Raw genomic sequence first — 24,801 nt, forward strand, 5'->3', positions numbered from 1 at the left:
TTGTCTAGCCCTTTTTGTACATAACTCAGTAAACCACATTTGCCATTGTAGGTGTTTAGGTTTCTTAAGCAAGGCTCTACAAAGCATCTTCCAATCTATGGGAGCAAAATTATTGTAATGTCGGGCAAGCCCATTAAGCAATTCCTTAACATAATGAGACTGAGGACCATACAACTGCCTTCTTAAGTTTACCAATATCATAAACAGCAACACTTTCATATCTGGCTGGTTGAGCTATACCATTCATAGGGGGTGGTTGAATTACAGGATAAGAAAAAATAGGCATTTCATCATCAAACTCACTGTCTGAGCCCTCTGTTTTGGGAGGGAGTGATGCTTTAAATATTGCATCAGCCAGTTGAGGAGCCGAAGGCTGCTTTACTTTCACTTTCTCAGGTTCTCCATTCACTCTGCTAATTTCCAACTCCATATGTTGTAATCTTGATAAAATCAATTCCATTTGCTCAGACATTTTATTTATACTTTCAGTTTATTCCTTTTCAGCCTTTAGCTCTTGTTTTTTCTCTGTTAATTGCAATGCATCCTTATCTATTGCATCTTTAACCTCAGAGTCCAATTGTAAATCTACAAAAGAAGGGGGGAACTCTTTCTTTACATCTGCTATTAATCTTTCCTCATTCAAAGCTTTAAAAAGGGTATGTAAAATAGCCGAAATGGACAAAAATATAATAGGAATCTTTTCCCATTCTCGAACAGCTCTTTCTACATTATTCTTTACTCGGGGAACCAAGGATTCCATTCCCTAACTACATTAATACACATTTCTATGTCATAAGAAGACATATTTACAGCATAAGCAGCAAGTAAATGATTAAGCATATGTAAGTACAGAGTAGATTTAACTTGTCCCATCACCCTGTAATTAAAAGTACTTTCCTGAATATCCTTTCCTGAATTCAACAATGCAGGGTCCCTGTTTGGGCGCCAATTGTAACAAGCAAGCATGATCTTTGCCAAGATGTGGTCAGAAGACATTCAAATATTTCAACAGATACATTTTTACTTGACTTTTGAGATAATGTCTTGGAATATTATTATCTAAACTATTTTAGAGCAAGCTCAAACCACTTCTCCAATCTCAGGAAAATGCTTGACCAGGTGTTCATCTATCCTTAAGCAAGCAGAAGAGCCACTTCCTCAGCTCCCAGGAGTCTGTGACATGTGTTTTGAGGTAGGGAGAGAGAACATTTTCACTCTCTAGCCCGCAATGCCAAGAGCTTTCCTAATACTCAAACACAGTCCTCAGATAATCCTGAGGCCAGAGCCTGCATCATTCTGCCCCTTCAACATAGACGCTGAGTCTTCACAGTCTTTGAACTGCAATCTTCCAATCTTCGCATCCTGATTATCTATGATAGTTAAAAAAGTATAAATATAAATAATATTTGTAAGAATACCAGTGAAGGAAAAATGATACAACCCTGTTTATAGTGGTGTTCTTTTCAGAATATATTGGGCATCACATTAGCAGAGGTGCAGTGTATTTTCACAATGGACATAAGCTATTTTTGATGTAAATTAAGGGAATTTTGAGGTGCACCCTACAAGTTGGAAACTGGTGCGCTAGGATGACTTTATGGCATAAATTTTGTGATTGATGGTCATAGAAATAATAGCTTAATCTGATAAACAACTGCTTAATCTTGAAGAATTAATTATAAGATGCTTCATAGTTTTATCCCATATCAGAATGTGGCTCTTTTTCTGTTCACATTTCAGTCTGTAACACCCCATTGGAAACTGCATCTACTGCAGAATTAAATAACATGCAAACAGGTTCAGAATTTGAAAATGAGTATTTATTAGTCATAAGAATTTTGAAGAACACATACATTCTGTCCTCTTAACAACTTATTTACTTTTAAAAGTTATGGGATTTCATAGAATTAAACTGTTTTCTGTTTTAGTATTACAAAGTACTATATTTATTTTATTTTCAAAATATTGTGAAAAAATTTTCTAGTTGGATATCGTTCAAGTTGATGACCCTTTGATAAAGAAGAGGTAATTAATTCAAATTAGATGCCAATAAGACTGATTTTTTAAAAGTTTCTCAATTTTCTAAGTTTTTCTTTCACCCTAATAACCCTCCCAAATTGTAATGTACATTTGCAACTTATTGTCTTGTGAGAATTGCTATTGCATTGGTTTGCTGTTTGTCCTTTGACTCGCCATTGTTTTTGTTCCTGTTCCCTTCCTTATTAAGGTAAATGTATACACAATACACAGGGTACCAAAATCAAACACAGCAGGGGATAAACCATAGGGGAAAATCTCAAAGAAACTAGAAATCACATAGTACATAAAAAACCAACTGCAAATAAATATCTGTTTCCATATCTTGGAATTCATTTTGTTCAGCATCAGCTTATGTGGTCAAATATACGCAATACAAACCCACTGGAAAATAGTAGTTTCATGGACACTATATCATTAAAACAACATGTTAACTGTTTTTGATGGTAAAGGTGGGATTAAGATTGGTGAATTCATGATTCTGATAAAGGAATTTAAAAAGAGTTAAAAATTTTTGACAGGTAAATTTTAATTGTTCAAACATTTTAACAACTTAGCCTATTAAGAAAATTTAAAATTGTCTGAGAAAATAGGCTTTAATGCAAAGAAATCCATGGAGACTTAGCTGAGAGGGAACAATGTGGGTGAATATGGCTCATTTTCACACTAAACAAACAAACCTCACAAACCTTGCTGTAAATCCTGTAGGTTCCCTTGAGAATTGTCCTTACCCAGGAAATATACTCTCACTGTGTGAAACAAAGTTGTAGTGGAATTTAAATTCAAAGTTCTTTAAAAAAAAAGACATCAAAATTTGTGAATTGACATTTAATTACCAAACAATAATTCTCTGAAAAAGAAGGAAATATAATTCAAAATCACTTGACTTTATTAAAAGTATGAGAAAAGATTAGTGAAGAGAGATGAGATAAACCATAGGGTACTGTTTTCTCTCCAGTGGTGTAATGGGTTCTTGATCTTGATTCTTCCCTTCTATCTTCATAAGCTATAAAGCCACAGCTCAGGACTGGAGTAAACAGTTCAGACAAAGAATACTCACAGAATGGGGGTTCGATACCTCAGATCCACATAAGCAAAAAGAAAAAAGCCGGAAGTGGAGCTGTGGCTCAAGTGGTAGAGCGCTAGCCTTGAGCTGAAGAGCTAAGGGACAACGCCCAGACTCAGAGTTCAGGCACCATGACCAGACCAAAAAAAAAGAAATACTCACAGAAGAAAATATGTGCAGTAGATGTAGGTGATTTATAACATTAGACAATCTGTTTAAATCTGTTCAAAATTCTCCCCTACCTTAAGCTGCCCTCTTTGAACAGCTTTGTTTGCTTTTCCCAAGATTGCCCTTCATTAACTGCTTAAAATTTTGTGAGGTCATATACATACTTTCTAGAGATTGCTGTTTGGTTGTGCTTTTTGTGTGGTTTTGTTTGCAGTTGTGTTTTTAACTGAAGTTCAATAGGTTGTGCAATTGTGTTACAATTAAATATGTCCATCTAATTGTCCAATGCTCCTGGATCAGAGTCACTCCTTCTATCATTCTCAACCAACACTTTCTTCAAGATTTATTTCAGATTTACCACTTCTTTTATTATATGTGTACATTGAGTATTGTAGCTGTACTTGCCCCTTGTTCCATTTTTCATTCATTCTATGTCTTTACTATTATTTTTTTCTGGTTTCAACTTCCTGATAGTTATTCTGTTAAATTGTCTGTTAATACTTTGAAACGTTTATATATATTCCATGGAGTTTCAATCCTGCCTATACTTGAACTGATGTCAGCATATACTTCCATAATTCATTCATCTGTAATAACAATTTGCAAGACTGGAGACGTGAAGCACCTAAACATGATTTTATTCTCATCTTTTTGGAAGATTAATCTTTAGTCAACAAGAAAGTTTAAAAATTGCTTAGAATTTATAGCTAACTACCAGTTTTTATAAATGGCTTTGTGCAATGGTCTGTGATTATTTGATTTTACATGGGATGATATTTTCTACTACCTATAAGTTTTGGAAAAAGAAGAAAACTAAAATTTACTACTTAGAGGAATATGATAGAAATAGAAGATAGATTTTATGTTTGTCACATCTCTGATCAGTACCCATATTCAAGACTTACAGTCATATTTATTACTATGTTAGACAGATAGGGAAAATATATGATAAGGCAACACATGATAAGGCAACTATTAGTGACTTTTTAAAATGTACCTTCTTATGTGATGAAATTTACTTTATTAGCTAATATTTGGGTTTGAAATATGGGAGGCTGATCTATTTAACACATTTCTGGAAGGCACCTACTGAACAACGCAAATGGTGGGAGATACTATTTCCACACTTTAATGAATGGTTGAACTTATTTGGCATTAGTGCTCGGTAAATAAATCAACTCTATTGTAACTTGATTCCTACACTTGAGAAACTTTTAATATCACTATCATCTACTTGTCAAGTGTTATTTTGGTGAATATGATTCTAAAAAGTTTATTTGAAAAGGAACATACTTTCAGGAGATTAAATGTAAGTTACATTGGTTTGAGAATGACAACATTTTTATACTACAGAACCAAGTTTTACTGAAGTGCCAGTGTTTTGAAGCACTAGGGTCTTCTCAATGTTTTTCTAAATTATACTTGACATCGAAGTCAAGTTTCCTAGCCTTGGTAGAACAATTATGGATCTATCATTTCAGGAATTTTTTGGCCTACTTATGCTGGGCTGAAATCTTTCATTCATCAATAGGAGAGAGGTATTAAAAAAATCTTGTGACATTTGTGATTTTGTTTACTCATATGGGCTTGTCAACTGTAAATTGAAAGTTTGAACTACAATACTTTCTCTCATATCTTGTGGTTTCCTCTTTCATTTTAAGTTGCCTTACATTTCACAATTGCTTACTGCTAATTACTGCAAGGAATTGGAGCCCTGAAATATTATAGGAAATGAGAAATTGAGATGGGACTTCAATTACTTTCTGTTAGCATGTTGCATGGGCCAAGGTGAGAAGACTTGCCATTGTTATCTGATGATGCAGATAACTGGGATCTGGTATCCTCAGACCCGTGGGTACTGCAGAAGAATAATAGCTTTTAGGCATCATATGGAGAAAAACACTTTGGGACCAGCGAGTTATTACAATAAACACAGCAGCAGTGTAAAATCTCTTCTAGATTAGAGGAAAACAATACTGTTTTTTTTTACTATGTGAATTCAGAAGATCAAGAACACTTAGAAGGTATCACAAGCTTATACCAAAGACAATGAATTGATACTTTTTATATTCGAATATATATTCTAAACCTAATTATTTATGTTCCAATCTATTTATGGGAATAAATTTCAATTTATTTGTCAATTTATAAATTAATTCTAGTTAGATTCACTGTGTGAAATTTAAGATCAGCACATATAAATATAAAATATATAAGTAGATATAATATAAGAAATTGTTATGCATTGTTCTGTGTGGTTAGTGTATCAAAGGCAACTCTGTTTTAAAGTATTATCCCATTTTTTCTACCTCAGTTTTTGGTAGAGTTAGACCTAAAGCTTTACCATTTGTAAATTTAAAGCCTGGAGGCAAGAGGAAACACTTTGATTAAAACATTACCCATTTAAGGCCTAATATCGAGGAGAAATATATAGACTTCTCGAGGAGCTATGGAAATATTTGGTGATAGAAAATCATTAGTGTAAGTTCCTGCCTGGTTGTATGGTAGACAGGCCAGGACATTAAGTAAACATGCATATGAACAACTTTTTCATCTTCTTGGCTTTAGCTACTTTTGAAATTATAGGTATAATGAACAATTATATTTTTTTGTTGTTGTGGTTTTTTTGGGTCCAGTCGTGGGGCCTGAACTCTGGGCCTGGGCCCTGTCCCTCAGCTCTTCAGCTCAAGACTAGCACTCTACCACTTGAGCCACAGCACAACTTCTGGCTTTTTTCTTTTTGCTTATGTGACCTGCCAGAATCAGCTCGACCCAGGGAAAAGTAATCCAACTCAGGCGCAAGCCCCAGGAGTGGCTTTCTTCACTGGGTAATCAGAGCCAGAGGCTGCCCCTCCCTTTAGCAGCCTTGACAATCAATTGAAATTCAGTAAACATAAATCCAGAGAGTGGCTCCAGGCTGGGCTCTGTGAGTTTCTCACAAACTAGCTCCCAGGAAAAGCTACTGTTTGCTGAAAGTCCTCAACTCTACCCAGAACCTAGCCTCATCACAGCATCTCCAAACTTGAGGAAAAAGCCATCTCCCTCTTTTTTGATAATCAAAGCATATCCCTCCCATTGAACTAAACTGAGAGGAGGATCACAAAATCCTGGGTAAAGCAGAGCATTTTTCTGCCTGTTCAACCAAACTGACTTAAGAAACCAACCAAGCCACAGGAAATCAAACACCACAAGCGGACCAGAGACTCAAACAAAAGGCTGTTTATAGACACAAGGGAGATACAGGATTTTCCCCACCACTCCCAAAATAAAGAACTATTTTTTTTCCTTTTTTTGTACATTTTATAAAAATTTTTTTCTAAAACTTTTTTTTTAATTTTTAATTTTTACCTTTTTTAAAATAAAATGTTTCCTAGTAACATTTTTTCCCTCTTATTATTTTTTTTAGAGGTATATGTGTGTATGCGTTTTTCTTTCTTTCTTTTTCTTTTAAATTATTTTTTGTTTTTTGTTTTGCTCTATTGAATTTCTGATCTTTTTTCTTTCTTTCTTATTCTTTTCCCCTTTTCTTTTCTTTCATTCTCTTTTATGTGAGTTAATTGTTTTTCTGCACATCCTCAGACATGCCCACAGTTGATTATTAGACCTTATCCTTTATTGTGTACACACTTAATCCAAGAATTGATTATTCAGTTCAAAACCTCTTAGACTTAAATTCCTTAATGGCAGTATTACCTCTTTATACCTATATAATATTTTCAGTATTTTTATTTTTAAGTTTTTCACATCTCCTCTATATCCCTCCCCTTCTGCATTATATGCATGTGCTTCTCTGAATATTTCGTTTTGAATCTGCATAATATTTTTAATTTTTACTTTTCTATTTTTTCTGGTCTCTTATTTTTCCCCTTGCTCTTTCTTCTTCTTCTTTTATCTCTACTTTCAACCTATCCCACCTATTTCCTGCTTTGAGATTAGAACTTAGTTAAGTTAACTCTCCCTGTGCCTTCCTATTTTTTACCCATATCTCTCCCTAACCCTAATAATTTCTGGTTGGTCAAATTCATATTTGTGGTTGTTAGCCCATTTGACGTTGAATAGATGTACCTATTGAACTAAATTGTATCTGCAGACTATTGACTGTGCAAATACAGACTTTGGTTGATGCTTGTCTTAAGTTAGTGTTCTAGCACTAAACTGGTGTTATTTTCATCCCAAACGGGCCGAGTAAGCCAGAAAAAGACAAGAAAAATGGCAAGTCCTGGGTATCTCAACTCCCACTCATGATAATCAGGGGACAGAACAGATAATGAATAATCCAGAGGAGAGTTCCCAATTAGCTCTACAAACAGTGCTGGCAAACATGATAAATGAAAAGATTGAAAATATACAAAGGAGTCTGTATGAGCATGATAGAGAGAGAGAGAGAGAGAGAGAGGAGACAAACAAAAGTTCAATGGAGGCAAACAAAAGGTCAATACAGGAAAAGATTAAAAACCTACAAAGGACTCTGTATGAGTGTGATAGGGAGAGAGAGGAGGCAAACCAAAGGTTTATACAGGAATATTCTGAGCTTAGGAAGCTACTCAAAAACTGATAAAGGATTTGGGTGTACAGCTTGAGAATACTTAAAGAAAAAGGCAGGAATGGCATGAGCAGGCTGAGAACACTCAAAGAGAACTACAGGAATGGCGTGAACATGAGGAAGCTAAGCAAAGAGTAATACAGGAATTGAGACTATACACAATGATCACTAAAGGTATACATGGAATCCATTAACAAATAGCTGAAGAAAGTCAGGGAGACCAAAAAGGGAATACTGAATGGAACCCAAACGAAGAAAAGGGAATTTAAGCAAACCATAAACATTCAACTAAGTGATTTGAGAATGAACACTGAACACCAAATTAAGGAAGTAAAAAAGTTCATACAACATCAAAAACAAAGCTTCAACAAAGAATTTGAAGCCATCAAAGCTGACCAATTAGAAGGAAAAGAAATTTTAAAATAGAAAGTCTTGACAGCAGTTTAGACCATGCAGAAGATCGAAACTCGGGGATTGAAGACAGCCTAGATATTATAGAGAAAGAACATACAACCATCCAAGTCAAGTCCACGAAATATGATAGATCTATCCAACACTTGGAAGACACAATCAGAAGGCCTAATCTGAGGATTATGGGTGTAGCGGAACACCTAGAAACAGAAGTTAATGGTCTAGGAAATTTGTTTAACAGGCTCCTACAAGAGAACTTCCCAACATGCAAAAGGATAGGCCTATTCAGATACAAGAAGCTTTTAGAACTACAAATAGACCAGACAAGAATAGGACATCCCACCGTCACATTATAATCCACATAGGATGAATTGAGAACAAGGAAAAGGTCCTTAAACATGTCAAGGAGAAAAGATCAATCACCTATAAAAGGAAACAAATTAGAATCACCTCAGATTTCTCAGCAGAGACAATCAAAGCAAGAAGAGACTGGAATGATGTATGCCATGCCCTAAAGACAAACAACTACCACCCAAGAATACTGTATCCACCTAAACTCTCCTTCATAACTGAAGGCCAAAAAAAATCCTTCCATAGCAAAGAAAAATTGAAACAGTACATCTCTACCAAAACAACCCTACAAAAGATTCTTAAAGGTGTCCTACACATAGAAAACCAACAAGTCCACAATAAAGGCCTAGAAACTGCACCCAAACTGAGAATCCAAGAACCATAGGAAGAACCCAGTTTTTGTAGACCCCAACAAGGTGGATAACATGTCAGGAACTCCCAAATACCTCTCAGTCCTATCTCTCAACATTAACGGTCTTAATTCTCCAATTAAGCGACATAGACTGTCTAGTAGGACTAAAAAGCAAGATCCTTCTATATGCTGCCTTCAGGAGTCACATCCTGCCAGTAAAAACAAACACATTTTCAATGTTAAAGGTTGGAAAAAAAATCTACTAAGCAAATGGCCCCCATAAACAGGCGGGAGTTGCAATCCTAATATCAGATAAAATAGACTTCCAATGAAAATTCATGAGAAGACATAAAGAAGGTTGCTACATACTAATTAAGGAATCTCTCCTTCAGGAGGATATTACAATTTTAAATATCTACTCGCCAAACAAGGGAGCATCCAAATTTATCCAAGAAACACTAGTTTCCCTCAAATCCCATAGTGTCCAAAGACATTAATTGTTGTGGATTTAACACACTACTATCCCCACTAGATAGATCAACTCGGCAAAAACTCAACAGAGAAACCCAGATCTAAACAACTTCATAGATTAACTAGATTTAACAGACATCTACCGAATATTTCACCCATCAGCATCAGAATACACATTTTTCTCAGCAGCACATGAACAGTTTCTAAAATAGACCACGTTTTAGGCCACAATGCAAACTTGTCCAAATTCAGAAACATTGAAGTGATACCGTGCATTCTCTCTGACCACAAGGGATTAAAATTAGAACTCAACACCAAAAGCCACCAAATAAAGTCCTGTAACACATGGAGCCTGAACAACACACTGCTGAATCATGATTGGGTCATGGAAGAGATTAGACAGGAAATTCAAATGTTCATGCTATCCAACAAAAATGAGCACACAAATTACCAGCTCCTCTGGGACACAGCAAAGGCAGTACTTAGAGGCAAGTTAATAGCTCTGAGATCTTACATCAACAAATTGGAGAGATCTGAAAGTAACAATTTAATGAGACATCTGAACCTCCTTGAAAAAGAGCAGCAAGATATACCCCAATGTAATAGATGGAAAGAAATAATTATTTCAATTAATTCATTTTAATTAAAATTAAATCAGAAATAAATGAATTAGAATACAAAAAAACTATAGAAAACATCAACAAAAGAAAGACTTGGTTGTTCGAAAAAATTAACAAAATTGACAGGCCCTTCGCAAATCTTATCAGAAAATGAAGAGAACACACCCAAATAAAACTCAGAGATGAGAATAGAAACATCACCACAGAAACAACCAAGATTCAGAATATTATAAGGGAATATTTCGCAAAACTTTATGCTAATAAGTTTGAGAACGTGGCAGAAATGGACCTTTTCCTAGCAAATATTGACATGCCAAAACTAAACCAAGATTAGTTAAACCATCTTGAGAGGCCCATTTCAAGCATTGAAATAGAAACTGCAATAGAGACCTCTCAGCTAAGAAAAGTCCAGGTCCAGTTGGTTTAGAGCAGAGTTCTACAAGGCCTTTAAAAGAAGAACTCACACAAATATACTCCAATTCTTCAATGAAATTGAAAGAGAAAGTTCACTACCCAACACATTCTATGAAGCCATCATAACTCTCATCCCAAAATCAGGAAAGGACTCATCAAAGAAAGAGAACTATAGGCCCATTTCTTTCATGAACATTGATGCAAAACTTCTCAAAATTTTGGCCAATCGTCTTCAGAAAATCCTACACCACAATCTAACAGGATTCATTTCAGGGATGCAAAGCTGGGTCAATATTCGCAAATCAATTAATATAATTCATCACATCAACAGGAGCATGGATAAGAACCACATGGTTATCTCAATAGATGCAGAAAAAAAGCATTCGACTAGATCCAAAACCCCTTTCTGATGAAGGTTCTGGAAAAATTATGAATCCATGGAACATTCCTCAATAGAATAAAGTCTATATATGACAAAACTACAGGCACCATTATACTCAATGGTGAAAATCTAAAGTCATTCCTCTTAACTCAGGAACAAGACAAGGATGTCCACTATCACCACTTCTCTTCAATCTAGTAATAGAATTCCTATCTACAGCACTAAGACAAGATGCAAACATAAAAGTGATCCAAATAGGGAAAAAAGAAATAAAACTCTCCCTCTTTGCAGATGACATGATCTTGTATTTAAAGAATACGATAGACTCCACTCCCAAATTTCTGAAGTTGATTCCAAACTTTGGCAAAGTACCGGGGTATAAAATTAAATCCCCAAATCAATGGCTTTTCTGTATGGCAATAATGATTAAAGTGTTGCTGAAATTAGGAAAGCAACTCCATTTGTAATAGCCCCACAAAAAATAAAATACCTAGGAATTAACTTAACCAAAGAAGTGAAGGTCATTTATGATCAAAACTGTAAAAACTTGAAAAAGGATATAAAAACAGAACTAAGAAAATGGCGAAAATGCCCATGATCCTGGATTGGAAAGGTTAACATCGTGAAAATGGCAATACTTCCCAAGGCTATCTACAAATTCAAAGCGATGCCAAACAAAATCCAACCTCATTCTTCAAGGAAATAGAAGAGGCAATCCAAAAATTCATATGGAACAATAAAAGACCCCGAATAGCAAAAACGCTCCTCAACGGAAAGAACACTGCTAGGGAATATCAATACCAAATTTCAAACTCTATTATAAAGCCATAGTAATCAAAACAGCATGATAGTAGCACGAGAACAGACCTCAGGACCAGTGGAATAGAATTGAAAACCCAGAAATGAACCTACAGACCTATAGCCATCTAATGATAAGGGAGCAAAAAGATAGAATGCAAGAAAGTCTTTTCAGTAAATGGTGCTTGCAAAATTGGTTAACTACTTGTATAAAACCAAAGCTAGATTCTTATATATCACCGTGCACCAGAAGCAACTCCAAATGGATCAAAGACCTTGGAGTCAAAGCAGACACTCTGAAAACATTACAGGATGGAATAGGAGAAACCCTAGGTCTCCTTGGGGCAGGCCAAAATTTTCTTAATAGAGATCCAGAAACACAACAAATCAAAGAAGGTTTGGACAAATGGGATTGCATGAAGCTGCAGAGCTTCTCTATGGCAAAGGACATAGCTAGCAAGATCAATAGAAATCCCTCAGATTGGGGGAAGATCTTCACTAACCATACAATGGACAAGGGTCTCATATCTAAAATATACTTGGAACTCAAAAAATCAAACCCCCCAACAACAAATCCTCAAAGAAACAACTGCCCAATAAATAAGTGGGCTAAAGACTTAAAGAGAAACTTCTCTGAAGAAGAAAGAAGGATGGCCAATAGACACATGAGGGAATGCACAACCTCCCGAGCCATAAAAGAAATGCAAATCAAAACAACATTGAGATACCACCTCATCCCAGTTAGAATGGCAAAAATCAAGAACTCTAACAACAACAGATGCTGGAGGGGATGTTGATGGGATTGTAAACTTGGTCACCCACTTTGGAAAGTAGTATGGAAGTTCCTGAAAAGACTCCACATAGAGCTCCCCTCTTACCGAGCAATCCCACTTTTGGGCATTTACCCAAATGTTTACAAACAAGACCACACGAAAGCTGCCAGCACAACTATGTTTATTGAAGCATTATTTACTATAACTACCTTATGGAACCAACCCAGATGCCCCTCACTAGAAGAATGGATCAAGAAAATGTGGTATATATACACAATAGAATTCTCTGTCTCCATCAGAAAGAATGACATTGCCCCATTTGTTAGGAAATGGAAAGACTTGGAAAAAATTATATTAAGTAGGGCAAGCCCAAAGAAACATAGGTCCCATGGTGTTCCTTACTTGCCATATCTAGTATATGTCTGAGTCAAGCAGAAAAGGTCAGGTAAGGTGATGTTAGGGAAATGAACCCTAAGATATGTATTCAAATGTTCTTTTTCTTTCATGTGATTGTTTCTAATGCATTTATAAGATTATTTCTTTGTTGCTTTGTATGTCCCTCCCCCACAGTATAACCACTGCTTTCACTGTATTTGATGTCGGTATAATTTGTAGAGGGGAAGGGGAAAAACAAGTCCTTTAAATAAGAATACAGGTGGACCCGTTGCAACAATGACAAGTACAAGTTGTTATGTCGAAAATGAAGTTTACAACTTTGGTAGGAGGGCAGGGAGGGCTGGATGGGAAGGAGGGGGAAGGATGGGAAGGGATGGGAAGGTGGAATAAAAGTGTTTTTTTTTCATGTTGTTGTTTCTAACACATTTATATCATGATTTGTTTGTTGCTTTCTATGTCCCTTCCCCACAGTCTAACCCCTGGTTTCACTGTATTTGATGTTGGGATAAGTTGTGGATGGGAAGGGAAAAAAACAAATAATTTAAATAGGGATACAGGTGGACCCTTGCAACAACGATATGTACAAGTCATTATGTTGAAAAATGAACTTTACAACTTTGGCCTGGTGGAGGGGAGGCCGGGGTAAGGAGTAGGGGGAGAGTAGGCGGAGGTGAGGGGTTGGCGTTGCGAGATGGGAAGAGATGGGAAGGAAACAAAGAGGAGGCAACAATTCTTGCTAAGAAATGTACTCATTATCTTGCCCACGTAACTGTAACTCCTTTGTATGGTATTTTCACAATAAAAAAATCGTAATTGTTAAAAAATAAATAAAATAAAAAAATAAAAAACAAATAATATAAGGACCTAGGAAAAAGGAATCTTAAAGTTTTACTTTATGGAATGTAATCTGAAAGGACACATTTATGAATGAACCTATATATTGTAAATCAATGTAGACTTCAACGTATTATATATAGAAGACAATGAAATATATTATGGACTTTATACAAACATAGATACTTTTTTTAGACAAGCACCAGGAATATCTTTAGTTTCTATACTATTCATTTCAACCATAACTTAAAATTAAACAAAATCTCAACCTCTGCAGCAATCATTATAGATGCATACAAACAACTCTTGAATACATTTTGATATCAAAATCTGGCAATTCACGTGGAAGAATACTATGGAATCCATGAATTTTTAAATTAAGATATTGCTGTTGCTTTGTATATGAAAATATGTTGTAGGGACACAAAGGATGGACTGGCACTTTTGAAATTTAAGAAACTTAACCAAACTCCTACGTAGGAGAACAATTTGTAGAGCCATCCACAATTTCAAAGAGGTAGTGATACATACTTATCCTTTTGGCAATATCAAATGAAGTTTCTTCCAAGTTGTTCTTCAGACCCGGTTTGATATAATGTTTCAACAGAAGGAGATACAGCATATCTTTGCTATTTCTATTCCCAGCAGCAAAATGCAAGGGTGTCAAGAGACCTTTAGTTTGGGGATTGGTATCTTCATCATGATGAAGTAAGAAAGAATCCATTCTGGTGTTATTCCACATATAAGCACTGTGCAGGGGTACCAAGCCATTCAGAGTTATTGCATGGATATCTGCCTTGAGATACCAACTCATGGACAATGTCTAAATGTCCACTCTAGGCTTCCCGATGAAGAGGGGTATACTTACCTCATCCCTAGTATACATATGAGTGGCCTTTTGGGAAAGTAGTCTCGGAACTCTAGTAAGTCGATTAATTTCGGCATCCCAAAGAAGAAATTTGCATGGATTCTTCTCCATTATTTTCTTGCAATTGATACCATTCATCACCTTTTCATCTTGTTCCTTGTCTTCATCAGAATTGCCTAACCAGAGACTTTGAGTAATAGTGGGAATGAGGTGTCCATGTATTTTCCCAGTAGCTCACGTTGGTTGACATGGTCAGAAAATCCGGTGAATTTTCTGCATATGTTTTTTCACCATGATTTATTTTCTCTTTTTCCATTTTTACTATTCTAAATTATTCTAACTGGATAGTAATGAATTGATAAAGAGCAGAGGAAAGATTTCCTCCGTATTCAAATGCACAGACTGAAAATGAGGACCAGTGGTGTCTTCATGTGCAGCTTATTCTAGGAAGGAGAAAATAGGAAACAATGCCTTCTATGTATATGATTTGGGAAATACTATGATATAGTGTAAGAGAACTTACTATTCAATATATGAGCTTTAAGAGCTTTCTAATAGAACCATTATTTATTGGTACCCAACATTAGAAAAAAATGTATAATACAGTAGTAAAATAGAAGTCCTTTGCATGACTATTTAAATTCCTTGTTTTTTTATAGACACTTGTTTTCATCTAAAAAAGTTGGCCTATCTACTGTTTTCAAGTGATTTTGATGATTGAAGATGCTTAATGAGAAGTCAAAATGTATTAGTATTCCTTTGATATCAATTAAATTTCATTTTTTCTTCTTGGAGAATATAATGATCGAAGCAATATTTCAGAATCAGCAAGTAATAGTTCAGCATCATGTTTCCAATGCAAGTGGATCACCAGTAAGTAATCCTCGATACCATTTTCCTCAAAGTTTTTTTTCACAAATACAATCTGCCTGCCTTCTCTAGCAGCTTTCCTAGCCTGGACCATTTCTTTCATTGTGCAGGAAAAGTGTGATTCAACTGATTTCAGTCATATTTGTTCCTAGAGTTATCAAGGATTTAGATTCTTTTTAAAAAAAAAAACATTACTTGTGGGGCCTGAACTCTGGGCTTTGGCACTGTCCTTGAGCTCTTCAAATCAAAGCAAGCGCTCTACTACTTGAACCACAGAATCACTTCTGTGGTTCTGTTTATGTGGTGCTGATATGGGAAATGATAGAGCAGAAAGTGAAATGATGCAACCAAAAATATAAAAGCAAAATAAATTAGGACAATTATGGAGCAACCATATTGTCTATGAAAATCATGAAAGAGAGAGAGGAAGAGAGATACAGATGTGCAATGACCTAGCTATCCACAAAATCAATGCTTCTGATCTATTTATAAAGCAGTTTTATTGTTTTATTTGTTAAAAGAGATGGAAATAGAATTTATGTATTTACTTGAAATTAGCACATACATTTTTAGTCACCTACATAAAGAGACATAGCTTTGACTAAATTACAGACAAGAATCTTAATCCTTGGGCTGGGTGTTTTTCTTGTAGCTTACTACAGTGCGGACACTACTTTCCAAAAAGGCCACTCATGAATACTAGGGATGAGGATGAGTATACCCCTCTTCATCAGGAAGCCTAGAGCGGACACTTAGACGTTGTCCATGAGTTAGTAGCTCAAGGCAGATATTTATGCGATAAATCTGAATGGCTGGACACCCCTGCACAGTCCATATATGTGAAACATATTGCAGCACACACACACACACACACACACACACACACACACACACACACACACACACACACATCATCATCATCATCATCATCAGATTTCTTCTTAAGTATTTTTGTGTATGATCTTAAGAAGAAATTTACATTACTAACTTGAATTTCTGAGAGAAGAGTATAATCAGTGTACATCTTGCTTCTATACTCTCAATATTTAATTGCTATTGAAGTATATGCAATAGATAAGTATAGGAAAAAGTAGGAGCCACACTGGTGGTTCATGTCATTATTCCTAGCTAATCAGAAAGATGAAATCTGATGATTGTGGTTTGAAACCAGACCAAGAAAAATAGTCCATGTTGAAATGAGACCTGCAGTCTGTTTCCATCAGGAATTATGGAGGTCATTCTTTCAGTAAGACAGTGTTAAATAGAGATAGGGTCCCCAGGCAGTTCAGTGTTTAGTGAAGGGTTAAAATATGATTTCTACTATTTTGAGCTAGAAATCAAGAATGTTATACTTTAGCAGTTCTTTTCACCAGGGAGGTATGCATTGATTATGAACTTTGAGTATTCATATTACAGTTCCCTATTTTCTAAGATAAAGTAAAATATTATGAGTGTACACAATAATTCTGGGAAATTTTCCTAGAATTTGTAGACTAAGTGCTGGTATTTTAGTCATAAAATAGAATGAGGATAATTGATACAGTGGGAGATGAACCTCAGGCTAACACCATGTCTGCAATGTTGTACTAGTAATTCCAACTCTGAAGACTTCAATATAATCATCTGAGAATTAAAAATGTAAGGAGCTCCACTTCATGCAATTATTGTGAGGATTAAATTATATACCATAGGTAAAGTACTTGGAAAAACAATTAGCATTTGGCAAATTCTACCTGTTATTTTATCATGTGACGAAATCAAGCATTTTTACTGTGATTTTATATGTGCAATGTGATGTATTGATATGCATTGCATTGATCACTTTTCTGTCACTATGAGGAAAATACCTGCAAAGAAAATTTCTGAGGAGGAAACTATTATAATGACTCATGGCTTAAGAGAATTCAGTTTAAGATCAAATGTCTCCATTGTTTTTAATCATGTTTTTATTATCTTAACTAGTTGTACATGGGAATTTCCATTCAATAAATGAGTTTTTTAAGTATAATGGATCTTTATATAACTTTTCCTACCCTTCCAAACCTCACCCCACTTTAATTTTTTCTAGTTTCATATTATTTCCATTGAATATAATGTCTTCATTGTTACTCCATAACTCTTTTTATTCCTTCCATTTGACTTCCCCTCACATCTTCCAAGTGATTGTTTCTTGGTATTCAATTTTTTGGATTAAAATTCAATTTTATAAGAAATTACACCTTTTAAATATTGCTCTGAAAAATGAAAGCTTTGGTTAATATTGTTGTTTAACTTGCATATAATTCTGGCTTCCAAATACGAGACAGAACATGGGTCCTTTGTGTGTCTGGATCTGACTTCATTTACTTAACATATTTTTAGATCTGTCCATTTCTTTGCAAATAATGTAACAGTCCTCATAATGGATAGGTGCAATACAATTGTGTATATATGACACACTTTCTCCAATCATCCTTCTGCCAAAGGGCATCTTGGCTATGGTGAATAGTGCAGTAATGAAGATGATTGTGAAAGTGATTTTACTGTAACCTTTTAGAAGAATTCATCATTATCTTTCTGGGAGCAATCCTATAGCCAGTTTTCTAGAATAAGCACATCCTTCCCTTCATCTCCATCACAACGTATTGCAAATCCTCAAAAACAAACTACCCCATACAGGTCTCAATAAGATAAAACCACACTGTGCCCATATTCTTTCAATACATTTTTAATAATTACATAAATTTAGTGAGAACGTTCTATGTACTTTCCTAATGTGGGAATGAGAGACATAAAAACAGTGTAAAAGTAAGAAATATGTATTTTAATTAGCTATTATCATATTTAAAATCTTTTTCAGCTCTAACTCATAGCCTCACTTACTATTCTTTTAATCTTTATTTGATTACTTCATCTAGCCCCTAAATTATAACAGGTGAGTTAAATAAAAACAAAAAGTGTGGTTTGATTTTGACACGCATGTGCGAGGATGTACAATATGGGTAAATAGATGGATTGGAATTAATAGCAATTATCCATTTTGTTAAAGTAGAGATGGTTTTCCCAAACTGATTCATATTTCATTCAACAAAAAGAAACATGTAACAATTCCCTTTGTTTTCCTCCTCATTAACTTTTGTTTCCATTTTATTTTATAATGAAGGATGATTTCATATATGTACTGTAGATACAAAAATATGTTAAACTATTTCTATCCATATGTATTGATAAATACACACATACATATATTACACAGGTTACAATGATAATTATAACTTCTGTAACTATACAATTTACTAAATTATTAAAAACATCGATGGCTCATGCCTGGAATCCTGGTTATTCGGGAGGCTGAGATCTGATGAACATGGTTTAAAACCATCCTGGGCAGGAAAGTACATGAGCCTCTTATCTCCAAACAACCAACAGAAAATCAGAATTGGAACTGTGGCTCAAAGTAATAAAGTGGTAGCCTTGAGAGAAAAAGCTCAGGGACATCACCCAAGCTCTTAGTTCAAGAACTACAATCTACCCAAAAAAATTATTTAATTTACACCTGTGTAAGTAGAGTATTTCCATCACCCAAATGTACATCCATGCTCATTTGCAAGGTAACTCTGTTTTGTCTGAAGTACCAATAAATATTATCACTTAAGTAGAAAGCATTGGAACACAGGTTCATTCTGTCTCTCTCATGGATTTTTCTCGACTCAAATACTCAAGTGTTACAATTATTCCAATTATTTAAAATCATAGCTTTTATCTTTAATACCCCTAATATTACAGTTTGAATTCAGTGTCTTGTGCTCCCTAAATAGGTGTTCTTACCACTTTGTCATGTGCCCAGCCCTAAATTATCAAGATTATTTTTCAGATAGAAACTGGCTTCCTACTTGTGTATGATCTTGGCCACAGTCCACTTTATGTTATTCTTCCTGCAATTTAGAATAATAAGTGCATGGTATTATGTACAGATCTTTCTGTCTAGTCTGGGCTTTAGCCACTGTTCTCACAACAGTGCACTCCCATGTAGTCAGGATTTTCAAAAGTTTGTCATAGCTGATTTTTTTTAAATCTTTTCATTTCCTGCAGGTTCTTGAGTACTGAATTAATTTGTGTTTTCTTGTGTTGTTTTGTTTCATTTGAATGTATGTATTGATTTGTTCCTTACTTTTCCTTTTGTTTATTTCCCTCAAGTTCTTACCTAAAGTGCTGTGAAACCAATTCTTCTTTCTCAAAATAGGGTGAACATTATTTATTCCAAAGCAATTTCAGTAACATTTAAACACCTTCATATGTATGAATGGTATACAAATGCTAAACGCTGAGAAGGGTGTTTTTACTCTCACGGTAGTCTTTGTCATACACAGATCATGAAATATATGAAGATAATATAACTACAGATGCATGCCAAGAGGAGAAAACCCTATTATTAATTGTTTGACAGAAGCTTCCCTTCTAGTGAAAGAAATATATTACTTGATGCAGGATTTCACAAAATCATATTGCTAGGAGGAACCTAAACAATCATCTAATACTGTAGACTTGAGAGTGATGACTTGACTACCTGAATAATTTACTTTTGGGTCAAATAAAAGCAGGCTTCCAAAATGAGAGTAGATTTTAGAGAAACATGATGAATTTTATGTAAATAGGTCCTTAGCTGATTTTGTTAATTTGTGACCTAATACAGGGAAATAAAGTACAGCAAGGTAAAAATTAAAGAACTTCACATTGAAATACTCATTTGTGTGTGTGTGTTCATGCGATTGTGAGTATGCAAACTCATATGTGCATGAGCTCATGCATGCATTCATCATTCTTGAGGCTTGATAGTGCCTGGGATATATTCCTCAGCTTCTGTGCCCAAGGATAGTGGTCTACCACTTCAGCCACTTCTGTTTTTATTTTTAGATAATCGCTTGTATTTTCATGATTGGACTGGCTTTGAACAGTGGTCATCAGATCTCAGACTCCCTAGTTGCTAGCTAAGCTTATTCAGCCTCTGAGTACCTAGTTAAAATTCTGGGTGTCCTCTATGCTTCACTGCTCTTTTATTCATTTCCTGAGGTAATCACAAGCCTAAGTTTTATATATATATATATATGTCTAATTGCTTTAAAAATAGTTACTGCTTGGTACCAGGGGTTCCCATCTATACTCTTACCTACTTAGGAGGCTTGAGAATAGAACCCAGGCCAAAAGTTTAGTGGAATTCCTTCTCAATCTACAGCTGGGTGCATTGGATCATTTCCAACATCCTTAACTATCTAGTTACTAACATTGGAAGGACTGCGGATCCAGGCCAGTCAAGGTAGCAGGCTAGACAAGTTGGTGTTCATGTCAGATGCCATTGATGATGGGAAGGCTAAAAGGACAGATCAGGTGCATGTTCTTGTGGAAAGAAAATCCCTATCCTAAAATTAACCACTGATATGACGCTGGCCTAGAAAGAAAAATATACTCCAGCTTGAAATACCCACAATTTCCAACAACCAAATTAAGTATATACATGAACAATCAAAAACTTAGTACAATCTGTTCTTTAATATCAGCTTTATCTGATTATCATATGATGTGACAGAATAGTTTCTTCATTAAACTTATGATAATTTAAAAAGTCCTAGAAAATTCTTTCACACTTATTAAGTGCAAATGAATGGCAAATTGCCTCATTTCTTACATATTTGACTACCACTATAAATTCGTCTTATGATTATTATTAATAGTAATATATTCTGATTTATTACTTTACTTTGTAATAGTTTTTAAACTTTTTGCTTTTCTGCTAAAGTTGAAGTATTTAAATAGTATCATCAAAGTATATTCCTTGCATATTTAGGGAAGATTTTTAGAAAGTTTTTAACCAATGGCTTCTAAGAATTCTTAATTGGTATATATATATATATATAGGTTTATTTTAAATTTCAATTAATTTTATTGTAATGGTAATGTACAAAGGAGTTAAAGTTACATAAATGAGGTAATGAATACATTTCTTATGGAAGGAACATTGTTATATCTTCCATTGATATATTTGTACACTCAAAACAAGAACCAGTGATACTTTTGCTGTTGCTATTGATCAATGGGTTGATATACAGAGGGTTTACACTTAATTAAGTCAACTAAAGAGTACACTTCATTTTATTTTCTAAATTTCATATTTTGTGCTTAAATGTTTTCATTTGTTTCTTTAGGATAATTCATTTTTTTCAGAGTTGTAGAATTAGTTTATTTATTTTTGCATGATTTTTACACATGTAAATTATTCAGACATGTATTTTGCTTTTATAATATTTAACATGTGACTATTTAAAATTGTTTTCTTAATTTTTATAATGTTAATGATGTTAAATAAATTTATTTTCTTATACTTATGAACATATTTGTCCAGGTAACAAATACTTACTGTATTTTCAAGAAGCACATACTTTATTAAGAAAGGCTTCATTACTTGGTCACTTTTTGGAAATATTTTTATTTGAATTAAAAAAAAATGTTTGAGCTCGGCATGTTGATTTGTGGAATCCATTTTCTAGCTATGGTGGGAAGTGTAAATAGAGTTTGTAATTCGGCAGATACTGAGAAACTCTGTGACCTTATTATAAAACTATTCATAGTGAACTGATTAGAGATATAGCCATCGCTAGTGTTATATACAGCACCTCACTATCATATTCTAAATCTTGAGTTAAAATACAAGTAACATCAATCTTTTTTTCAAAATAAAAGGACACGTTTCAAAATGTTTATTATTTAAAACTTATTTGCAAAGGTTCTCATTTCTTGTATTAATTTTCAATTTACTTAAGCTATTAAAATCCAAGCATACTGTGATTATTTTATTTCTACTAAACTTTTAAATAGTACAAGCAATATTATGATATCATATAACATACTTTTACTATTTATTATAATTTCCTCTGCTTAATATGATAAAATCTATATTCCAAATATGTGTATGTGGTGTGTATGTGTGTGTTTATATGGTTTTTGTGTGTGTGCACTTTCTGTGTACTTTGTAATGTTTGGGAGGTCACACCATTGCTTTACACATGCTAGGCCAATGTTTTACCACTGAGCTACACTGCCTAGTTATAATCAAAATAGTGTTTTAAATCATGACTTTGAAAATTTCATTCCTAGTATGTTTTTTCAAAATAATATATGATAAAACGTGATCCATATTCTATCCACGCTAGCAATATTTAGTTACTTAGAATATTCCCACTGCCTTTCCACTTCCAAACTCTTGTGTTTGTTATTGATAAAGGTTTTACTTTGCTTCTTTTCTCTCTTCATTTTTTTCCTTTAGAGTTTAGCTACTCTTTCTCTTATTTCTTTGAGAATTAATTATCATATTCTTATTACAATATCCTTACATTGTTACAGGTATATACAATGCTCTATTTTTTATTTTATTTTTCCATTTTCACTGACTTTTGGTCCAAACTATTAGATGGATTAAAAAGAAACTTGACTTAGGACAATTACTCTTCTCCTTCTCTTCTCTGAAATCTTTCTGTTTTTTGAAACACAATAGCAATGTCATATAGCTCCTACATGGTCCATCATTCTTTCCCCTCTCACTCTCCTCTGTTGTATAGCTCAAGCTGTTATCATTCAGATTTATTATGCTACAGCATTATCTAAATCTTAACTCATTCCTAAATTAATTTTAGTTGTTTCAAGTATTCTCTAAAGACATTTCTCGATATATAATATCTGGGGTCTTGTGTTTTTACAAGGTACAAAATATGAGTGACTATCAAACATCTAGATATCTCTGTAGAATATTGGTCCACCTGCTCAATAAACTTGTATGTAAATTCAAGGAATAGAGGTCAGTCAGAACAATCATGTAAAATGATGTAGCTTCAGCCTTCATTCTAGCTTTGAAACTTATTACCATGTTTACTAGTGAAGACAAAATTGTTCTACTATAAGAGCAGATACATAGAAGATTGTAACAGATTTGTCAAAAATAAATTCTTAGTTTTATGGTCAATAAATTTTGAAAACTATCCTATAACTTTATGAAATAAAAATAAAATCTTAAATGGTGTATTGGCACTATTGTCTCTTGAGATTTAAAGAATGATCTTAGACTACTACCTCAATACTTTTTTGTTTTGTTTTGTTTTTTGTCATTCATGAGGCTTCAACTCTGGGCTTAGGCGCTGTCTGTGTGCTCTTCTGCTCAACGCGCGTGCCCTACCGCTTGAGTCACAGCACCAGATCTGGTTTTCTAGTGGTTTATTGGATATAAGAGTCTCATGGACGTTCCTGCCACGGCTGGCTTTAAACTGTGATCCTCAGATCTCAGACTCCTCAGTAGCTAGGGTAACAGATATGAGCCTCAGGCACACGTCCTACCTCCATCCTTACACAAAAATTTAAAATAAAAAATGATTATCAAACTAAATGTGAGATGTGAAAACCTATAAAATATAAATATAAAAATTCATGACATTACATCAGTAAACGTTTCTAAAACTTTGACATGGAAAGCATTAGTGGCTAAAGATAAGCAAGAATAAACTGGATTATATCAATTGATAGCATTTCATAATTCAAAGGACCCTATAACCGAAGTGAAAACATATCCATCCAACAGATACAGGGAACATATGTGTTAATGCTCCAATGTTAATGCTACAATGATTTTGAATCTTAAGTATTTTTATATCTTCTAATTCTATATAAATTTTTTCCTGAATAAGATATTTCTTTGAAGAACATATTCAAATTAATAGTCAATAGAAGGAGCATATAAAATAAGTTCCTCTTTAGTATCTAAGAAAAAAGACAAAGAAAACTCACTAGTCTGAACCTAATATAAAAAGATGACACAAAATATAGTAATGCATTTGTGGAGAAAATGATAAGCTCTACATAGGAGAATGATTTGTATAATAGTTCGATCATTTTAGCAAGCAAGATTTCAATTCTTCAAAAGGTGAAAGAGAATTGTATATGATCCAACCATTACACTTCTATGTATGTATTAAAGAGAAGTAAAAATCTTGTTTGAACAGGGAATGTAGTTCATTGATAGTGCACTTGAGTAATATGTGTGAGATCCTGGAAATAATCCCCAAAAACAAATTTGAAAAGACACACTATAGAGGATGTATGCTGGATAAATTCCTGTAAGTGAATTTTATATCTATTTTAATGTCTGTTCTAAAATTTACAGCATTTCTATTTGAAGAAATGCAAGTTTGTGAAAATTAGGCTTGGAAAACCTATTATTGTATAATTTACTTCCAAAGCACTAAATCTATACAATAAAAGGAGATTAAATATTGTAAATTTCATGGCAACAAAAACAAAACAATTGTTAAAATACTTCACATAAATTGCAGAATACCTAAAAAGATGTTTTCAATATTGACTAAAAATTCTTTGTAAACTACAGCATTTAAAACAAATATGTGTTTTTGTGTATTTTGAGTGTTTTTG

The 24,801-nt window shown here is 34.1% G+C and overlaps 1 long non-coding RNA gene across 1 annotated transcript in view; it reads left to right on the forward strand.

Moving 5' to 3' along the window:
* LOC138835133 (uncharacterized) overlaps window positions 1-15,357 on the forward strand; it is a 29,092-nt gene extending 13,735 nt beyond the window's left edge. The window contains exon 3 of the long non-coding RNA XR_011374462.1: window positions 15,280-15,357. This is a non-coding gene — a long non-coding RNA (uncharacterized lncRNA). The remainder of the gene's footprint in view (window positions 1-15,279) is intronic.
* The last annotated feature ends 9,444 nt before the right edge of the window (window positions 15,358-24,801 follow it).

This window comes from Dipodomys merriami, unplaced genomic scaffold (assembly GCF_024711535.1).
Source record: "Dipodomys merriami isolate MVZ:Mamm:240054 unplaced genomic scaffold, mDipMer1.0.p SCAF_23, whole genome shotgun sequence".
Lineage (NCBI taxonomy): Eukaryota > Metazoa > Chordata > Mammalia > Rodentia > Heteromyidae > Dipodomys > Dipodomys merriami.